Genomic DNA, 22302 nt, shown 5'->3' with positions numbered 1-22302 from the left:
AGCTAAATGTTCAAGCTGTGACTGATGTAAATCATTGTAGAAATAATAGTGTTCTATGTACCTACAAAAAAAATAGGAGACCTTACTTTTTGGATTACCCTTGTATAAATGTGTAAACTGGTTAAATCATGAACTTTTCTATTAGTCTCTTTAATTAACAATGTGGTCCCTGCACGTTAATGATCTGCCTAATAATGCTATTCATGAAATGATCTCAGTGAACAGATAATTTTCGTAGCAAACTGGTCCAGAAATGAAAAATATCTTACCTCGTAAACAAATTGCTTACAAATGTGATGCTTGCCGCTGCCTATGCGCCATCTGCAAATTTCTAACTACAATTGCTGAGAGCTTAGTGCACTGCTCCAGACAGCAAGTAAAATATTTATACACGTCACTGAGTGACACACTCTTTAAATAAAAATTAATTGAATGATGGTGTGGACAATGCTCTTGGGTGATATATTTCTTTAACAAACTGTTTTTAAATTATCTAGTACATTATTACCTCTATGAAATTCATGTTACAACTCTCATTAACATTGACAAACAACAACATTGATGTTAAACTCTTACTTTCACAAATGTTAGACAAATAATTAAGAAAATATAAAGTTTCTTGATATAGACATCTTACTCAACAATGGTTCCAAACTACGCGGGACTGCAATGCAAGTAAATAAAAGATATTACCTTCATTCCTCTTCAAATGTTTTTCTAACATCGTTACATCTCATTTCATTCTAAATCACTAATCGAGTCTGTCTCCTCTGTTTCACAATATTCAAACACAAATTATTTAACTTAAACACAGGTGTTCTGAACTTTACGTCTATATTTCCACAAGTTCTCCGCTCGTCGTCTTTCTCACTAGTGCCTCTAACTATAGAACTACCGGAATCACTGCCTAACAGCGATGACTAAACGAACACATCTTTCAGCCGAACAGCTGATCTCAGCAAAGACTGCGCGCGAATAATAAGCGATTCAAAATTTTCGCTTGGCGTTTGAGAGATACAAAGAACGTACACATTCCAGAAATGCAAATAACAAACTCCCAACAGACCTGTTTCAATGGGAACACCAAAACCACAAAACAATAACATGGTTTATACGGCGTAGGATACCCGATGGCGTTCAGAACATTTTCTAGTCGTTTCGGAATGGATAAATACAAATCTTGTATGGTTTACAAGAGAATACTGTAACATTGTTACTGTAAAATAGCGACAATTTCATGTAACGATGATGGACTTGGATAGCGAAAACGCAAGCAGCTCTGTAAAGTAAGTCACGAAGGCCTAATAAAATGGGGATATTGTGACTGGGAGATGCGACAATTCATCCTCGTATTCACAAAAAAAAAAGTGCAAGACGATGCGAGATATGTGAACAAAGCCCCATGCCGTCTTGCAACAGAGCATCACCATTGGGGAACAAACACTGTACAGTGGGATGGATCAGATCAGCCAAAACGGTTACATAATCCCTGACAATAATCCTACCTTACACAATAGCCATGGGGCGCGTGGAATACCGCGAAATGGCTGCCCAGATCGTGGCCCAACCCACGCCATCTTTCGATCTTGGGACGTAAACTGGACCAGAAGTCGACTTTCTTCCATTGCTCCAGAGTTCAGATCCAACGGCTTCGATAAATCGTTTTCTTGCTACGAGCATTAGCATTGCTGATTGGTTGCTTTGGAATTCCAGCTCACCCTGCCGGTCCCTGCTTACAGTTTGCGATCAAAAGTATCCGGACACCTGGCTGAAAATTTACAAGTTCGTGCCGCGCTCCATCGGTAATGCTGCAACTCAGTGTGGTGTTTGCCTATCCTTAGCCTTGATAACAGCTTCCACTCTCGCAGGCATACGTTGAATCTGGTGCTGGAAGGTATCTTGGGGAATGGCACCCCATTCTTCAGGGAGTGCTGCGCAGAAGAGAGGTATCGATGTCGGTCGGTGAGGCTTGGCACGAAGTCGGCGTTCCAAAACATCCCACATGTGTTCTATAGGATTCATGTCAAGACTCTGTGCAGGCCAGCCCGTTACACGGATGTTATTGTGGCCGGCCGGGGTGGCCGAGCAGTTCTAGGCGCTACAGTCTGGAACCGCGAGAGCACTACGGTCGCAGGTACGAATCCTGCATCGGGCATGGATGTCTGTGATGTCCTTAGGTTAGTTAGGTTTAAGTAGCTGTAAGTTCTAGGGGACTCAGAAGTTAAGTCCCATAGTGCTCAGAGCCATTTGAACCATTTTTTTGATGTTATTGCCGTGTAATCAGTCCGCCAAAGGCCGCACATTATGAACAGGTGCTCGATCGCCGTCCTCGCATTGCTCTTCAACAGTGGGAAGCAAGAAGGTGCTTAAAACATCAATGTAGGCCTGTGCTGTGATAGTGCCACGCAAAAACAACAAGGGGTGCAAGCCCCCTCCATGAAAAACACGACCGCACCATAACACTACCGCCTTCGAATTTTACTGGTAGCACTAGAGGGACCGATGACCTTTGTAGTCCAGTCCCTTCAACCCCCACAAACCAACCAACCACTACAGACGCTGGCAGATGACGTTCACTGGCCATTCCCCACACCCAGACCCTGCCATCGGTTCACCACATTGTGTACCGTGATTCGTCACCCTACAAGATGTTTTACCACTGTTCAGTCGCCCAATGTTTACGCTCCTTACACCAGGCGAGGCGTCGTTTGGCATTTACCGGCGTGATGTGTGGCTTATGAGCAGCAGCTCGAGCTTGAAATTGAAGTTTTCTCACCTCCCGCCTAACTGTCATAGTACTTGCATTGGATCCTGATGCAGTTTGGAATTTCCGTCTGAAGGTCTGGATAGATGTCTGCCTACACATTACGACCCTCTTCAACTGTCGGCGATCTCTATTAGTCAACAGACGAGTTCGGCCTGTTCGCTTTTCTGCTGTACGTGTTTCTTCACGTTTCCACTTCACTATCACATCGAAAACAGTGGACCTGCGGATGTTTAGGAGTGTAGAATCTCGCGTACAGACGTATGACGCAAGTGACACCCAATCAGCTGACCACTTTCGCAGTCGGTGAGTTCCGCGGAGCGCCCCATTCTGCTGCAGCACGATGTCTAATGACTACTGAGGTCACTGATATGGCGTAGCTGGCTGTAGGTGGCAGCACAATGCACCTAATATGAAAAACGTATGTTTTTGGGAAGCAATGATGAAAATAAAAGAAAGGTTCAGGAGTGGAATTAAAATACAAGGTGAAAGGATATCAATGATACGATTCGCTGATGACATTGCTATCCTGAGTGAAAGTGAAGAAGAATTAAATGATCTGCTGAACGGAATGAACAGTCTAATGAGTACACAGTATGGTTTGAGAGTAAATCGGAGAAAGACGAAGGTAATGAGAAGTAGTAGAAATGAGAACAGCGAGAAACTTAACATCAGGATTGATGGTCACGAAGTCAATGAAGTTAAGGAATTCTGCTACCTAGGCAGTAAAATAACCAATGACGGACGGAGCAAAGAGGACATCAAAAGCAGACTCACTATGGCAAAAAAGGCATTTCTGGCCAAGAGAAGCCTACTAATATCATATACCGGCCTTAATTTGAGGAAGAAATTTCTGAGGATGTACGTCTGGAGTACAGCATTGTATGGTAGTGAAACATGGACTGTGGGAAAACCGGAACAAAAGAGAATCGAAGCATTTGAGATGTGGTGCTATAGACGAATGTTGAAAATTAGGTGGAATGATAAGGTAAGGAATGAGGAGGTTCTACGCAGAATCGGAGAGGAAAGAAATATGTGGAAAACACTGATAAGGAGAAGGGACAGGATGATAGGACATCTGCTAAGACATGAGGGAATGACTTCCATGGTACTAGAGGGAGCTGTAGAGGGCAAAAACTGTAGAGGAAGACAGAGATTGGAATACGTCAAGCAAATAATTGAGGACGTTGGTTGCAAGTGCTTATCTGAGATGAAGAGGTTAGCACAGGAAAGGAATTCGTGGCGGGCCGCATCAAACCAGTCAGTAGACTGATGACAAAAAAAAAAAAACAAAAAAAAATGTTTTTAGTAGTGTCCGAATACTTTTCATCACATAGTATATGACGGCTCCTTCGTGTTGTTTTCCTTCTTACAGGGCCCGCGGGTGCGACATTCAGTTCTGCACTGATTTGTGAAGTTGTCGTTCTCTTATGCTTCGGCACAATCCTCTTCACGATCGTCTGTCACGGTCGCCCAACGCACACTTTCGTCCGCGTTGTAACTTAGCAGATGTTGTCTTACCGCTTTCTCTGCATGCGGTATGAGCCTTCTACACGGTGTCTCTTGATCCACCAACCACATCGACTACCGTGGTAAAAAAAGCATGCACCACACGAGCAGCAACATTTTGCTCACGTTCGAATTCACTTACCTCCGACATAACGCACTCGCAATTACACAGGACACTGTTATGACAACACAATGTATTGAGGGCATTGCACAGATGGCGTTGGTGGTCAAATACAACAGTGCCACCTGTGGGCTTTGCTAGTATCTGCATATTAGCTCACCGTACAAAAAAAAAAAATCTATCATCCCTTAGGGAAGTCATTATCAGCATTATTTAATACCACTTGGATTCGATTAGAAATCGTGTCAACGAGGCCGTGTATGTACGTCGCAACCAGATTAGGACAGTCCGCAGCTCGTGGTCGTGCAGTAGCGTACTCGCTTCCCACGCCCGGGTTCCCGGGTTCGATTCCCGGCGGGGTCAGGGATTTTCTCTGCCTCGTGATGACTGGGTGTTGTGTGCTGTCTTTAGGTTAGTTAGGTTTAAGTAGTTCTAAGTTCTAGGGGACTGATTACCATAGATGTTAAGTCCCATAGTGCTCAGAGCCATTTTTTAGCCAGATTAGGATAGTCGCTGAGGATCTTATCGCGCAATTGTATCAAACAGCGAGAATGCTCACTTCGGAGTTTAACCCACCGTTCCAACATGCTCCACAGATTTTCTTTGTGGTTCAAGTCAAGTTATTTTTGAGGCCAGTTGGGATATAACACGATGGCGGAAATTTCAGACAACCAGTCACATGCTCTTCCAGCCAGGCGTATTCTGCTGCAGCCGCCTTAATGTGCCTGTTTGAGCGGTGACCTCTTGCGACGTGGCTGACACCATACGTTCGTTGCATGCAGTTCCCGTCGCAACGCCCCCTCAGTTCATTCACTGCCTGCAGCGATTGCTGTCGGGTTTGGAAGCTATTTTAAGTCAGACTGAAAGAAGAGATAGAGAGATCCAGCGAACAGCGGCGCGTTCGTCACGGCATTGTTTACTCGGCGCTAGAGCCTTACCGAAATCCTCCACGAACACCAGTGGCGCACGTTACAAGAGAGGCTTTACGCATCACGGAGAAGTTTACTACTGAAATTTCGAGAGAGTGCTTTCCGGGAAGAGTCGGACGACATATCTCTTCTCCTCACATACATCTCGCGAAAAGACCACAAGGAGAACATTCGAGAAATTAGAGCTAATAGAGAGATCTACTGGCAACCATTCTTCCGACCCACCATTCGCAAGTGGATCACGGTACGGAGCATCAGTTAGTGGTACCAGCACCCTCCGCCACACACCGTTAAGTGTCTTGCGGAGTATGTACATGTACATGTATGTAGCCGGCCGGAGTGGCCGCGCGGTTAAGGGCGCTACAGTCTGGAACCACACGACCGCTACGGTCGCAGGTTCGAATCCTGCCTCGGGCATATATGTGTGTGATGTCCTTAGGTTAGTTAGGTTTAAGTAGTTCTAAGTTCTAGGGGACTTATGACCACAGCAGTTGAGTCCCATAGTGCTCAGAGCCATTTGAACCATTTGAACATGTACATGTAGATTCACAAAATCGCGTCTCCGGTCTCTCTCAGGATCTTTTTCTACCACAGTTGTGACGTCATGTTTCGTGGCCACGTGTGCTACACCACTGCTTGTATCCACGTTGAAGAGTTCGCCGCGGAACACCCACAAATCCAAGAACTTCACATATCGCGTGTGCATTGCACGGGAAAACAACATTCCCCTTTTTGCCACTCTCTAGCGTCCTTACATTTACCTATGTTTGCGTACAATATCCAGTTGAAACATAAAATATCGGACTGAATGCTACATCCTTACGTTCACGTACAGGCAGCGCGCGTGCGGTTGAGTACGTCACTCGATCGCTGCGCCATCTGTAAGGACTTAACGATTCAACTGCGAGTGCGCTCTGGGGAGAATATTTTTTTGTCCGGTGAGCTTATTTTGCATTGCATTTCTCGGACCTTTTCCATATTTTCCCAACTGTTGTATATAGTAGTATCACAGACGTTTATATCAGTAATAGAGCAAATGGGGACTACAGATGAGTCTAGCAACAACCGAATGTCTGGCAATGAGTAGTAGGTTTGAAGTCCATATTAAGAACGGAGTAATTTGCAACAGGCAGAAAAACTTAAATACATTGATGAAAGTGAACTGAGTGGTACAGAATTAAATTGCAGTAAACAAAAAAGCAGAAGAGTAATATGGTGTACGAATACTATTTGGTGCGACAATAAGTTTTCTAACAGTAAGAAAAGAATGGTAGGCTGGTGGTTGAATCTCTTATAGAAATATTAATTTTAAATGCTAGCCTCAAAATAAGACTAATAGCTGTGGAAGTGGATTACACAAGCCAACGATGGAAAAACTTTTTTGCTGAAAATAGCTTATTCTCATTTTTTTAGGATGGGAAATAAAAATATAATACTTACTCGTAAAAAACTGTATCACCCACCATTTCTTCACATTCTACAGTTAAATTTATTAAATTAAGCGATTTTTAAAGAATATAACAACTTTTATATAGTTAAAATAATTTAAAAAGGAGGTGTAATGAATGTAGGTGAAGCTGGTAGCACTGCTGAAAAACATTTGCTGGAAAAAAGGTCGATTCTATTTTTGTGTTAACAGATGGTGTTTTGTTTACAGTCAACCTAACCTCACTTTCCCGTTTCCTGTACAAGTGCTCAGTATAATGTCTCAACTTGATTGTAAAATCTCTGATGACAGTTTTCGTTATATTTGTGGTGAATTTGTGATTAAAAACACCAAAGAAACATTACAGACTTTGTGAAAAAGGTTTATTTATCATACTTTGGGCCTAAACTTGGTGATCAAAATGAATCTTTGGCGCCGCATAAGGTATGTTATGAGTTGAAGATCTGAGAAAATGGTCCAAGAAGGAGAGAGAAAAGCCTTTAGATTTGCTTTTCCTATGATATGGAGGGAGCCAAGAAATCATTCCGATGATTGTTACTTTTGCAGTGTTGACATTACAAGAAGGTATACAGAAAGTCTAGAGCCCAAATTGTTTGCTCAGACCGAGCTTAACTATTTGATTAGGGATCTGGGCTTAGCGAAAGAAGAAGCTGAATTGCTTGGCTGTAGGTTAAAAGAAAAGAACTTATTGATGTACAAACCACGCTTATGTTGTAACAAAGCGTTTCATTCAAAGTTTGGGGACACCTGGATAAGTATGGTTGAATAAATAAATTTGATCCGAAAATACTGTGTAACTCGTGGCCAGCTGTACTTGTATTTTTTACCATTCGATTCCGTTTGCTAAGAGTCACGCAGAGCTTTGAGAGGTAACTTATATCGATTGCGTGTCTGTCGCCATTCTGGATACTGTTCCTCGTACAGAAGTAGTGTAGGTTGCACAAAACGAATCGGTAGGGGCGGCTGAATCACCCCGCACACCAACAAGAGGTGATTAAAAAGTCTCTATTCGAACGTCATACAGTGCGGACTCGGTAAGCCAATCAGGCAGAATCGCCGTGAATGGTGAGACAATCATCGTACTGTCGCACCAGGTGGAAGATACCCATTTGATAAGACACCTGCTGCGTGAAGATGCCCGTAACTCAAAATTGTTAAGGCTTTCGTGGCCACTTGTTGACAAACTGCCTATTGGCTTCTGTCTTGGGTTCTTCGGCCGACGTTCGTCTGATGATTGTTCTGACGTTTCGCTAGCACCACCACCAACAATGGAGGTTGAAGCTCTGAGAATGCCAGCCACGAAACGTCAGTAAAATCATCAGACGAACGTCGGCCAAAGAACCCAAGACAGGAGCCAATAAGCAGTTTGTCATGTCCGCAACTGCCTGCTGAACACTTTTTCCGACAAGGATCTTTGACCCTTTAAGGCCTTTTTTAAGCGACCGAAGGCTTGATAACCACATGGGAAGAGATCTGGACTACAGGGCAGATGCTACAATGTCTCCCACTTCAGTTGGCATAACTTACGCATTGAAACATCCACAATGTATGGTCGTGCATTATCATGAACCAGCAGCAAGGAATTTGGCGTACCATTCCACAATGGTTGTTTTCGACAAACATGCTGCCTCATACACATTCTTCATTCTCTGACGGAGGTTCGTCCTTCAGCAGGCGAGAACAGAGTAACAGGACGTTGTATCTGTTTGGATGCATTTACCGCCCACACATCGGAAAGACCTGAATGCTGCACTAATCCCTTGCCCACAAGTCGGTGCTTATATTCCCGCATCACAGAGTCACGCTACATTGCATGCTGATGGGACTGCTAGAACACTTCGCATAGCCGGCTGCAGTGGCCGTGCAGTTCTAGGCGCTGCAGTCCGGAACCGCGGGACTGCTACGGTCGCAGGTTCGAATCCTGCCTCGGGCATGGATGTGTGTGATGTCCTTAGGTTAGTTAGGTTTAAGTAGTTCTAAGTTCTAGGGGACTGATGACCTAAGATGTTAAGTCCCATAGTGCTCAAAGCCATTTGAACCATCTTGAACACTTCGCACACGTTAACTCAGTTAACTCAGTACTGTTCTATAGTATAAAATGTTGCAGCTAAGATCAATCTCGAGCGTGTAGTTAGAATCAATACATGCATACATATTTCAGACGTGTACGTATGTATGTTCAACACTTCCTCCTAACCACCAGACCGTTTTCGGTTTCGGCGAAGACTCATTAAAAAGAATCTTAGTCACCTGAGGATCCGTCTTCTAGTGGCGCGTAACCGGTCGTGATTTTTAATAAAAACTATTCTACAGCCAGTGCGAATTGTTTCTTTCAAAATGTGGTACACATTTAGTTACGATCTGGACATAAGAACTAGCTGCCTACTAACGGGGTGAGGGTAAATACGTGGAGAGAGAATGAAAGGTGGCTACACTGAGTCACAGCGCCAGAGATTGGGCCAAAAATTATTATTCCGCCGCCTCCACTGGTGAAGTAGTAGTTCAGAGGTTGTCGAGGGCAGTAGTGGTTGAGAGGATGTCGAGTGCAGTTGTTGTTCTGTTGGGCGAGAGAGTAGATGCTGTTCGATTGGTGTAATGTATAGATGGAAGATGTTGCAATGATCACAGTGTATTTTTCGTCAATATACGAGGTGCATTCAAGATCTAAGGCCTCCGATTTTTTTTCTCCGGACTGGAAAGAGATAGAAACATGAACATTGTTTTAAAATGAGGCCGCGTTCATTGTCAATACGTCCCAGAGATGGCAGCACCGTACGGCAGATGGAATTTTACCTCCAGCGGCGAGAATGAGAACTGTTTTAAATACTTAAAATGGCGACGTTTTCCTTACTTGAAAAGCGTGGAATCATTCGTTTTCTGAATTTGCGTGGTGTGAAACCAATTGAAATTCATCGACAGTTGAAGGAGACATGTGGTGATGGAGTTATGGATGTGTCGAAAGTGCGTTCATGGGTGCGACAGTTTAATGAAGGCAGAACATCCTGTGACAACAAACCGAAACAACCTCGGGCTCAAACAAGCCAGTCTGACGACATGATCGAGAAAGTGGAGAGAATTGTTTTGGGGGATCGCCGAATGACTGTTGAACAGATTGTCTCCAGAGTTGGCATTTCTGTGGGTTCTGTGCACACAATCCTGCATGACGACCTGAAAATGCGAAAAGTGTCATCCAGGTGGGTGCCACAAATGCTGATGGACGACCACATGGCTGCCCATGTGGCATGTTGCCAAGCAATGTTGACGTGCAACGACAGCATGAATGGGATTTTCTTTTCATCGGTTGTGACAACGGATGAGATGTGGATGCCATTTTTCAATCCAGAAACAAAGCGCCAGTCAGCTCAATGGAAGCACACAGATTCACCGCCACCAAAAAAATTTCGGGTAACCGCCAGTGTTGAAAAAATTATGGTGTCCATGTTCTGGCACAGCGAGGGCATAATCCTTACCCATTGCGTTCCAGAGGGCACTACGGTAACAGGTGCATCCTACGAAAATGTTTTGAAGAAGAAATTCCTTCCTGCACTGCAGCAAAAAAGTCCGGGAAGGGCTGCGCGTGTGCTGTTTCACCAAGACAACAGTTTCTTCGTGATATCAACTTTGAAGTGATTCCTCATGCTCCCTGCTCACCTGACCTGGCTCCTAGTGACTTTTTGCTTTTTCCAACAATGAAAGACACTCTCCGTGGCCGCACATTCACCAGCCGTGCTGCTATTGCCTTAGCTATTTTCCAGTGGTCAAAACAGACTCTTAAAGAAGCCTTCGCCGCTGCCATGTAATCATGACGTCAGCGTTGTGAAAAATGTGTACGTCTGCAGGGCGATTACGTCGAGCAGTAACGCCAGTTTCATCGATTTCGGGTGAGTAGTTAAATAGAAAAAAAATCGGAGGCCTTAGAACTTGAATGCACCTCGTATATTGAGTTAAAAAAAAGTATTTCAGATTTCTTTAATGACAATGCCTCTTGGTCACAGGTTCAGTCAACAAAGCATCTGGCTCGTGTTCATGTATTAGACTTGTGATTCTCGTTTCTATGTGCAATTATAGTATTTCTGGTTTTTCAATTAGTTCATTGTAAATGGTGTTTCAAATATCTTGTCGTATTGAGGAAGAACCGAGCCAGATACATGTATGTTGAGTCACACTACCACACACAGAACAGCTACACTTGTGCTTTGTTGTTTCGTAGCTTTTATAGTTGCACGGGACTTAATTAATCGATTTCTTGTCATTTTTTTATTTCTATTTTATGCAGTCAGACTGCGTGCTAATACTAGCCAGGGCCAACCGGTTACGAGACTTCGTAACTGGACACACAGCTACTAAAATTATTGCATCTTATTCTTTTAATTAAGCCCGCATGCAAGAAGAGGCGAGGAGGAAATGGAGAGACAAAAAGGGGGAGGAGTAGATAGAAAGAAAGAGGGGAGTGGAGGAAATGGGCAAAGGGAGGGGGAGGAGCAAATGTGCGGAGAGAGGGGGGAGATGGAAGTGGAACTGGAGGGCAGGAGTAGGAGATGGTCAGAGGAGGAAGGAGCAGGTGGATAGAGAGAAGGGCAGGAGAAGGTGGACAGAGAGTGGAGGGGTAGAGGTGGTGGACAGTGAGATGGGTAAGAGGAGAATGACAGGTAGAGGGGCAAGAAGCAGATGGGCAAAGAGAGAGAGAGAGGGAGAGAGTAGTGGAGCAGAAGGACTGAAAGAAAATTACAACAAATACATAGCCGGGTACTCGGCTAGAACATCTCAGCTCAGCTAGGTACTCGAATATTTTGTGGCAGCCTCCTCATGGACGTAGGGCAATTGTTCCCAACTTGGGGGTAATTACCCCTGAGGCGCAAAATTAAATTTTTTGAGGGGTAAAAATTAAACGATTTGATTATGTTTCAGTCACGAAACTAAATTATTTTCAAAATATCACTATTATTACAGCTTCGTAAGACTCAAATACCGATTATATAAGTTATCAATAATTACTTTTTTCAGGTTGTAGAGGTTACAGGTTCCTCACTCCACATATGTTCTGCTATGTTTCGTACTTCGCTGATGATAATAGTGAGACATATACGTAAAAAATACTAAATATCTAAAGAAGTTTTAGATAGTGCCTGGAGTGGTCCAGAAATTGCTTCATTACTCGCATCGAAAGAGATAAATGAATTAATTGGCAGCACGACACAGCAACAACTACATAAGGGATACTACAGTGCTGTACACGGAATTATTATTATTATTATTATTATTATTATCATTACAATTGGTCCGGGGTAACGACAAGCGACGGCACGAAGATGAAGAACGCAGGAGCGCAGAAGATTGTGAGACGACGTCCACGAATAGTTCTATGACTAGGACCACACCAAGACAGGAGCGGCCTCTAGCCGAAGAGAATATAAGCGCCGCTTCTGCCAGCCTCGGTAGAAGACGCATACTAGTAGAGCCGTCATCCCAACCGTTATACTGAGACAAGTGCCTTATATTAATTGTTTGTATGGACACTGTCTATAGCGAAGGACATTGAGTATTTGCATGTCGCCCGTCGCTTGCGACAGCTCGTTGTAGACCCAAGTTAAGTATTGTCAATCTACTTTACTGTAATAAAAACCATTAATGTGATTTGCTTGAACTGTTGTATAGCTATCCGAGAAAGTAGCTTCCAGTAAGAGATGAGTTGGCAGGACCCCACACAATTAGTGACAGTGGTCAGACACGAAGCATTAACAGCCTGAAGTCTTCCAATTTCTGCCAGTTTAGAAATAAGGAGCGCAGCAATGACGTAATTTACGAACAGTAAGTATGGTGCACACATGTTAACTTGTTTGATTTTAAGTGGGGCAGGTCAAGCAGGTACCGCAATGGAGAGAAGTAATGCTGGCGAATTTTGTTTTGTAACAAGTCGCTATCCTCACTGGCTAGTTGGTTTGCTTATCTGAGAAAAAGTTGTGGGTAGCACTGGCGATGCACCACGACTTCCTTCGTCATTCATTCTGACACACACACACACACACACACACACACGCACACACACACACACACACACACACACACACACACACACACACTGTCTCTCTCTCTCTCTCTCTCTCTCTCTCTCTCTCTCTTTCACACACACACATACACACACACACACACACACACACACACACACACACACACACACACACACACAAGCATGCGTGCGCGCAAGCTGAATGTCATTCACCTTTCATCATTTAAAAAATTAAGTCTTCTAACAAAAGTTTTTCATTCTACAGTTTAGCCAGGTGCTATAGTTGGTGATACTGTAGGGGAGGGGGAGACAGCAGACAGCAGACTGCAGGCAGAACGGGGGAGGGAGGGGGTGCTAGCTAATGTCTGATTACACTTAAGGGTAATGCCCTAAAAAAGATTGGGAATCACTTACGTAGGACCTTACACTTACATGCCAAGGCATGTATTGAATTAACTCCCGCTACCGACGAAATGGGCAGTAGTTTTACTAGTACAGCAATGCGGACAGCGACACTAGAACTTTGTAACAGTAGAAACATTAGGCTTCCAGATCTCTGTATGTCTTTACAGTGTAGTGCAAAAAATACCTATTCAGTGCCTTGGGCATGCCGGGTTTTGAACCTAGAAAACAGCATTTGCGGGAGGTATTAACTCTTCCACTTTCATCTCTAGAAATTTGCTGTGGAAAGTCATCGTTTGCTAGTGGAAGCGTATGGAGAACACGCTGTCTCAGCAAAAAAAGTGTAGAGATCGGTTTCGACGATTCAGAAACAACAATTTTGAGTCGAATGACAAAATGCATCACGGTCATCACAGTCGGTGCGGTGTACCATGCTCTTCTGCAGCCTGGTTAAACGATGAATGTTGAACGCCACGACCCACAATTTCTCAGTCTGAGTCACGCAGTGAAGAACAAACGCCCGCAATAAGCTCAGAATCTTGACAAAGTCATTCTGCTACATTACAATTCCAAACCCGATTTCGCAAACTGAGTGAACGAAACCATGAAGGGGCTTGGATGGGATGTCGTATCGCACCGGCCATATTCATCAGACATCGCTCTATCGATTACGATTTTTTTCGGTCCATGCGGCGTGGCGTTTCTGAACATCACATAACATCTAACGATCTCGACAACGCGTTCTATGAGTGGATCACCTCTAGCCAGATTAATTTTTATCGCGGACTCCATTAGTTACCCGAAAAGTGGGAAAAGGCTGTGGCTGCACAAGTGCACTACTTTTAGTACATTATCCTTATCTTAAACGATTCTCTTACAGTAAACATGTAGTTCCTCTCCAACAAACAGCGAGAGTTAATTCAAGTACCCAATAGTGCGTCGCGTGGGGTATGCGCGCGATCTAAGGCCGTCTTGTCTCGGTCCGTGCGGCTGCGCCCGGCGGACGTTCGAGTCCTCCCTCGGGCATGGGCGTGTGTGTAGTCCATAACGTTAGTTAGTTTAAGTTGGAATAAATAGGCTTAGGGACTGGTGCCCTCAGCAGTTTGGTCCCATAAGACCTTACCACAAATTTCCAAATTTTTACCCAATAGTGCAGTTTGGATTTGCACTTTCCATTACAAATCCTGAGACGGCAATAATAACCGCAAGTTTGAACGAAACAAGCCCTGAGATGTATTAACATGATTAGCCTGCGCACAATAATGAGCTCGTCAAACAGCATAACGTGCAGCGCGCTGGTTTTCTAGACTGGAGGCAGTCTTCAATCGGTTCAAATGGCTCTGAGCACTATGGGAATTAACATCTGAGGTCATCAGTCCCCTAGAACTTAGAACTACTTAAACCTAACTAACCTAAGGACATCACACACATCCATGACCGAGGCAGGATTCGAACCTGCGACCGTAGTGGTCGCGTGGTTCCAGACTGAAGCGCCTAGAACCGCTCGGCCACACCGGCCGGCCTGGGGGCAGTCTATAGCGAGATCGAATTCTCCGGCGGATTAACGACTGTGAGCTGGTACAGCGACCAGACTGAGTTTCATTTTTTTGTGGTTTCCCACGCTCGTGTAAGCAAAAGCTTGGCTGCTCGTCCAATTCCGCCGCAGAGAATACGATACACACGCACTCATTTAACCCTCTGATTCTCAACAGTATTTAAAAAAAACAAAACACTCTAAAATTTTTCACAAATATTAACTTTCTCTGTTATTGTCAGCAACGAATACAACAAGAAATTGTCAAAAGGTAAACAACTAGTCAACAGCCATTTTGCATCTGCGATGTGATACATCAACTAGTATCTATTTTGGTGTGTAGAATCCGAATATACCTCTCAAAATGTTCTAGCACCTACCATTTTTGAGTTCTTAAAGGTTTTTTTATTTTTACTATTCAGTATTTCGCTTTTTACTGTTCTTCTGTACTACTGCATAATGGCAATACATTTCCATCGGTAGCTTTGGCTTACGCAGAGGACATGAAAAACTTATGAAACCATGGCGTTGCTGCTAGAGGCAATCAAATATAAGGATCACGAATGGCAGCTTTGCTGTTATTTAAAAGTTGTTGCACTCCTTAAAGGTTTACAGGCTGGATTCAAGAAAATACTGCTGCTTTTTGTGCCTTTGGAACAGCCGTGACACTAACAACCACTATACAGTCAAGGAATGGCCTATAAGGGAGTAATACGTTCCTGGAAACGTAGATGTGAACAATACGCCATTGGTTCAGACCGATAAAATCATTTTGCCTCCCCTTCATATCAACTTGGGCCTAGTCGAGAACTCTGTGAAAGCTCTGGATAAAGATGGTGAGGCCGTCAGCCACTTAACAGAAAAGTTTCCCAAAGTAAGTGAGTCAAAGCTGAAAGAGGGTATATTTGTTGGACCACAAACAAGAAAATTGCTGAAAGATCCAACCTTTGATACCTAACCCACAGCTATCGAGTTAGCTGCTTGGTCTTCTCTTAAAGCAATTGTGAAGGGCTGTTTGGGTAACGGAAAAGACAAAAACTATGTTACCATTGTGCATGATCTGTATCATATCTATGAGAAAATGGAGCGTAGAATGTCGATTAAAATTCACATTTTACGTTCTCACTTTGATTTCTTTCCGGATAATTTGGGAGCCATAAGCGATGAGCGTGGTGAACATTCTTACCATGGAGCAACGTTACCAAGGCCGTTGGCACCCTTCGATCATGGGTGACTACTGGTGGGGTCTTGTTAGGGAGAGTGATGAAACGGCAAACAAAAGAAGAGCTCCGTCATCCTATATTTGAAAAACCAAAGACGATTATAGGTGAAAGTATCTCCTGAACTAATTTGGACATTTTATTGGCGTCGTGCCCACATATACATACAAAATATGAGGGCAGTTCAATAAGTAATGCAACACATTTTTTTCTGGAACAGGGGTTGTTTTATTCAGCATTGAAATACACCAGGTTATTCCCCAATCTCTTAGCTACACAACACTATTTTTCAACGTAATCTCCATTCAATGCTACGGCCTTACGCCATCTTGAAATGAGGGCCTGTATGCCTGCACGGTACCATTCCACTGGCCGATGTCGGAGCCAACGTCGTACTGCATCAATAACTTCTTCATCATCCGCGTAGTGCCTCCCACGGATTGCGTCCTTCATTGGGCCAAACATATGGAAATCCGACGGTGCGAGATCGGGGCTGTAGGGTGCATGAGGAAGAACAGTCCACTGAAGTTTTGTGAGCTCCTCTCGGGTGCGAAGACTTGTGTGAGGTCTTGCGTTGTCATGAAGAAGGACAAGTTCTTTCAGATTTTTGTGCCTACGAACACGCTGAAGTCGTTTCTTCAGTTTCTGAAGAGTAGCACAATACACTTCAGAGTTGATCGTTTGACCATGGGGAAGGACATCGAACAGAATAACCCCTTCAGCGTCCCAGAAGACTGTAACCATGACTTCACCGGCTGAGGGTATAGCTTTAAACTTTTTCTTGTTAGGGGAGTGGGTGTGGCGCCACTCCATTGATTGCCGTTTTGTTTCAGGTTCGAAGTGATGAACCCATGTTTCATCGCCTGTAACAATCTTTGACAAGAAATTGTCACCCTCAGCCACATGACGAGCAAGCAATTCCGCACAGATGGTTCTCCTTTGCTCTTTATGGTGTTCGGTTAGACAACGAGGGACCCAGCGGGAACAAACCTTTGAATATCCCAACTGGTGAACAATTGTGACAGCACTACCAACAGAGATGTCAAGTTGAGCACTGAGTTGTTTGATGGTGATCCGTCGATCATCTCGAACGAGTGTGTTCGCACGCTCCGCCATTGCAGGAGTCACAGCTGTGCACGGCCGGCCCGCACGCGGGAGATCAGACAGTCTTGCTTGACCTTGCGGCGATGATGACACACGCTTTGCCCAACGACTCACCGTGCTTTTGTCCACTGCCAGATCACCGCAGACATTCTGTAAGCGCCTATGAATATCTGAGATGCCCTGGTTTTCCGCCAAAAGAAACTCGATCACTGCCCGTTGTTTGCAACGCACATCCGTTACAGACGCCATTTTAACAGCTCTGTACAGCGCTGCCACCTGTCGGAAGTCAATGAAACTATACGAGACGAAGCGGGAATGTTTGAAAATATTCCACAAGAAATTTCCGGTTTTTTCAACCAAAACTGGCCGAGAAAAAAAATGTGTTGCATTACTTATTGAACTGCCCTGTAGTATTGATTTCAAAATTTACTGAATGTGTATTTTTGTTTCACTTAATTGTGTCAATTTTCACTGTTACCAATTTTTATTCTGCTGTGTATCTAGGAAATGTGACGTCATAGAGAAAAACTGATTTTACCAGTGTATTGAGCACTCCAAAATTTGGTAAATCCACCCATTTACAAACCAGATGCTAAAAAAAGTTTAAATTTGTTATCTAGTGCAACTGTTTTATAGAGGTGGTCTCGCTTTGAAACCCATGTTCATACAGTTATCAATCTCCAACCATTTTCTGCGGAAACGAGCTCAGAAACACAGCTACGGGAGGTTCACACAGCTTACACCAACAATTGGTCCGAGCTGCTCTCTACCATGCATATCAAATTATTTCTGAGTTTATTACGGCAGTCTCGTTTTCGCTGTAGTTACCAACATCTTCAGGAACTACACTTTCAATGTGTAGTTGAAGACCTGCTCACCAGCAGTGAAAGTCCTGATGTACATGGTGGAGCAAATAAAAGTGGCCCGAAGAACAGAGCCCCAGGGTACAAAGAAACACAGCAGAGCAAAGGAAATGCAGTGCTAACCTGACTATAGCAGATGTTGAAAGTGAACACCATTCATCTCTTAGCAGTTTTGGGTACTGGTCAGCAACTTGCTGAAGGCGGATCTAAGCTGGACAGCTGGAATTGCTGCTATCTCATCCGAAATGTTAAGCTGCAGTTCTCGAAGACTATGAGGCTTGTTGCCATACATCTTGTAACTGAGGGCTCCCCACACAAAGTAATCGCACACTGACAGGTCATGTGACCTGGGTCGCCAGCTAGGGCTGCGACCATACTGACCTGTGCTAACAACTCTGTCAGGCGTGAAGACCGTCTAAATGTGCTCCAAGGTTCGGCCGGCTGTATAGGCAGTTGCCCCACCCTGTTGTAAGTACCCATAGGTCTTTTCCTCCTACGTTAATGCTGCCACAAATGGTATCCACTCGTCCGGGCCAGCCTCCTCAGGGTCATTTTCTGCCTCAGATCTCCCTGAATACAAATCACTTGCAATTTCTTCTTCTCAAAGACGAAAGCTTAGATCAGGGCTTAACAACTGGCCGGTTTTGAGCGCGAGTACTCGCGTCTACTCAGGCACGTGCTCGCGAGCAGGTGCAAGGTCGCGGAGTAGGGAGGGAGGGGAGGGAGGGGAAATACGCGCGCACGTTTGGATGTGATCTCGCGTTCTTAGCAGATTTAACTAGCCATCTGAATGCTTTTAACATTTTACTACAAGGTAAAGATATGCTAATTACTCATTTCATAGATCGAATACAAGCTTTTAAAATGAAATTGACACTTCAGGTGAGTCAGCAGGAAACAGGAAACCTAGCTCATTTTCCTAAATTATCATCCAAGCAAGATGTTCACAAAGACTGTGAACGTTATTCACATAGTTTAGTTGATCAGCGCTTTCAAGATCTGACAGCACTAGACAGTGATTTTGATCTGTTCTCTCCATATTCAGAGAATATTTAAGAGATTCGTCCTGAGCTGCAGCAAGAAACTATTAACCTGCAGTGTGACAGAGAATACACAGACAAACTTCAGAACAAGAAAAACATTTTGGAATTCTACAGACACTTCCCTCAGGATAGATTTTCTCGTTTGCACAAACTGTCGGCTACAATAATATCAATGTTCGGTTCCACGTATGTTTGTGAACAACTGTTCTCTGCAATGGAATGTAACAAGACGCGCCTGAGAAACGCATTATCTGATCGAAATTTAAACTGCACGCTGCGCCTAAAATGCACAAGAACAATTACTCCGAACATAGACGCAATTGTAAAGGGCAAAAAGTACAAGATAACCGAGAATCCCACACTTCAGTGACACCTTTTATTGTGTAACAGTTCACAAATTAATGCGAATGTAGAGGCATACACTAAGCTAATAAAATTATGTGGCACGTGTACATTCTCCTATATTTGTTTCAATTGTCGCAGTAATAATTCGTGAGTGACATCCCTGCCGCGGATTTACATTGACAGGCGGCAGCTGTTGTGTGCCCCACGTGACTCTCCCCACTCTCCGCTCTGGTCCGGTAGTGGGGGTAGCGTGCTCGCGCTGCTCCGTGCTCGCGCCTTGCTGCTCACAGCTTGCTCCGCGAGCATGTATGTTGTGAAGCCCTGGTTTAGATCATGTGTGACGTCCTGCAATTTCCATGAACATATAATACCTAAAACAAATTGTAGTTTTGAATAACAAGCAAAAAACTGAATAAATTTACATGCAATTACAAAATTAATTATGAATGTTCATACAGACCCAGTAGTTTCCTGTCGAAACCACTCATATAAGCTGTAATACACATTCGAATTTAGGTTACAATATCTTTAGATGTACTGGATGTTTATAATTAAACTTTCCCTATTTAACATGTTTTAACATGGTAACTAATGACTGTACGAGTTCCAAGCTTGGTAGCATTAATGTCCAGAGTACGGGGTGCATGATTTCCGTGCGTCACAGGCCACTGTCCAGTTCCACTTATAGCCACTAGGTGCTGTGATCAGTCATTGTGATTCATAGTCTCACACACCTGACCAGTCGCAGTGGACCTACTGATATGTCAACATGAGCTTCAACAAAAAGAACAGGGCACTATTGGTGAAGCTCTGTTATCAAAACAACAGTAATGCTGCAGCTGCGCTTCGAGAATATCGCCGGCCGAAAGGATTACGGAAGGGCCCTCTTCCTCCACTTGCTGTGCGGAGCATGATGAAGAAGTCCCAATCAACTGGAGAACTGGCGTCTCTCCGGGAAGAGGCCGACGACCGGTTGCGCCACAGGCGGCTGATGAAATCGCTGTTGCTATGGCAGAAAATTACCGAACTATCAGTTTATTAAGTCACAGCTGCAAAATACTAACGCGAATTCTTTATAGACGAATGGAAAAACTGGTAGAAGCGGACCTTGGGGAAGATCAGTTTGGATTCCGTAGAAATGTTGGAACACGTGAGGCCAAACTAACCTTACGACTTATCTTAGAAGAAAGATTAAGAAAAGGCAAACCTACGTTTCTAGCATTTGTAGACTTAGAGAAAGCTTTTGCCAACGTTAACTGGAATACTCTCTTTCAAATTCTGAAGGTGACAGGGGTAAAATACAGGGAGCGAAAGGCTATTTACAATTTGTACAGAAACCAGATGGCAGTTATAAGAGTCGAGGGACATGAAAGGAAAGCAGTGGTTGGGAAAGGAGTGAGACAGGGTTGTAGCCTCTCCCCGATGTTATTCAATCTGTATATTGAGCAAGCAGTAAAGGAAACGAAAGAAAAATTCGGAGTAGGTATTAAAATTCATGGAGAAGAAGTAAAAACTTTGAGGTTCGCCGATGACATTGTAAGTCTGTCAGAGACAGCAAAGGACTTGGAAGAGCAGTTGAACGGAATGGACAGTGTCTTGAAAGGAGGATATAAGATGAACATCAACAAAAGCAAAACGAGGATAATGGAATGTAGTCAAATTAAATCGGGTGATGCTGAGGGGATTAGATTAGGAAATGAGACACTTAAAGTAGTAAAGGAGTTTTGCTATTTAGGGAGTAAAATAACTGATGATGGTCGAAGCAGAGAGGATATAAAATGTAGACTGGCAATGGCAAGGAAATCGTTTCTGAAGAAGAGAAATTTGTTAACATAGAGTATAGATTTAAGTGTCAGGAAGTCGTTTCTGAAAGTATTTGTATGGAGTGTAGCCATGTATGGAAGTGAAACATGGACGATAACCAGTTTGGACAAGAAGAGAATAGAAGCTTTCGAAATGTGGTGCTACAGAAGAATGCTGAAGATAAGGTGGGTAGATCACGTAACTAATGAGGAGGTATTGAATAGAATTGGGGAGAGGAGGAGCTTGTGGCACAACTTGACTAGAAGAAGGGATCGGTTGGTAGGACATGTTTTGAGGCATCAAGGGATCACAAATTTAGCATTGGAGGGCAGCGTGGAGGGTAAAAATCGTAGAGGGAGACCAAGAGATGAATACACTAAGCAGATTCAGAAGGATGTAGGTTGCAGTAGGTGCTGGGAGATGAAGAAGCTTGCACAGGATAGAGTAGCATGGAGAGCTGCATCAAACCAGTCTCAGGACTGAAGACCACAACAACAACAACAACATGGCAGAAACGCTGTGCGCAATCCCCCGCGTGCTGTGTCACGACAGTTGAACATCCCGTCGTCCACTGTACGGAAGGCGCTTCAAAACATTCTCCAATGGTATACGTACAAGATCCATGTCGTAGTACAGCAGTTTGCACTACAGGATGCAGAACAACATGTTGACTTCGCTCTCGAATTTCTCGGAGTGATTGAAGTTGACGAGGGCTGGCCCTAGACCATCCTATGGACAGACGAATCTCATTTTCCTCTGATGGGAGAGGCGAACACCCACAACTGTCGAGCGTGGGGATCTTCACCTCCAGTCACTGTGCACGAAGTTCCTCTGTATGGTGAACGTGGCTTCACGGCTACGTTCATCATTGGCCCATTCTTTTTTGAACAGGTTGGTGTTCAAGGACCAAAGACGTGCAGTGTGACTGGCCAGCGTTACTGCGATATGCTTCGCCAACATGTCATACCCGCCCTACAGGACAGAGACGTATAGGACTCAACAGTTTTCATGCAAGATGGGGACCCACCGCACATCGCTCGTGAAGTTCACCTGCTTCCCAAAACACATTCGGAAATGATTGAATTATCTGCCGATCGTTTCCAAATGCTTGGCCGGCACGATCACTCGCTGTGATTTCTGGTTGTGAGCCTACCTGAAGGATAGTGTTTATCAGAGCAACATTCACACACGTGCTGATCTGAAGCGCAGCA

The sequence above is a fragment of the Schistocerca americana genome, chromosome 9 (genome assembly GCF_021461395.2).
Source record: "Schistocerca americana isolate TAMUIC-IGC-003095 chromosome 9, iqSchAmer2.1, whole genome shotgun sequence".
NCBI lineage: Eukaryota > Metazoa > Arthropoda > Insecta > Orthoptera > Acrididae > Schistocerca > Schistocerca americana.
The sequence above is the reverse complement of the archived record's forward strand: the minus strand, read 5'-3'. Positions refer to the sequence as shown.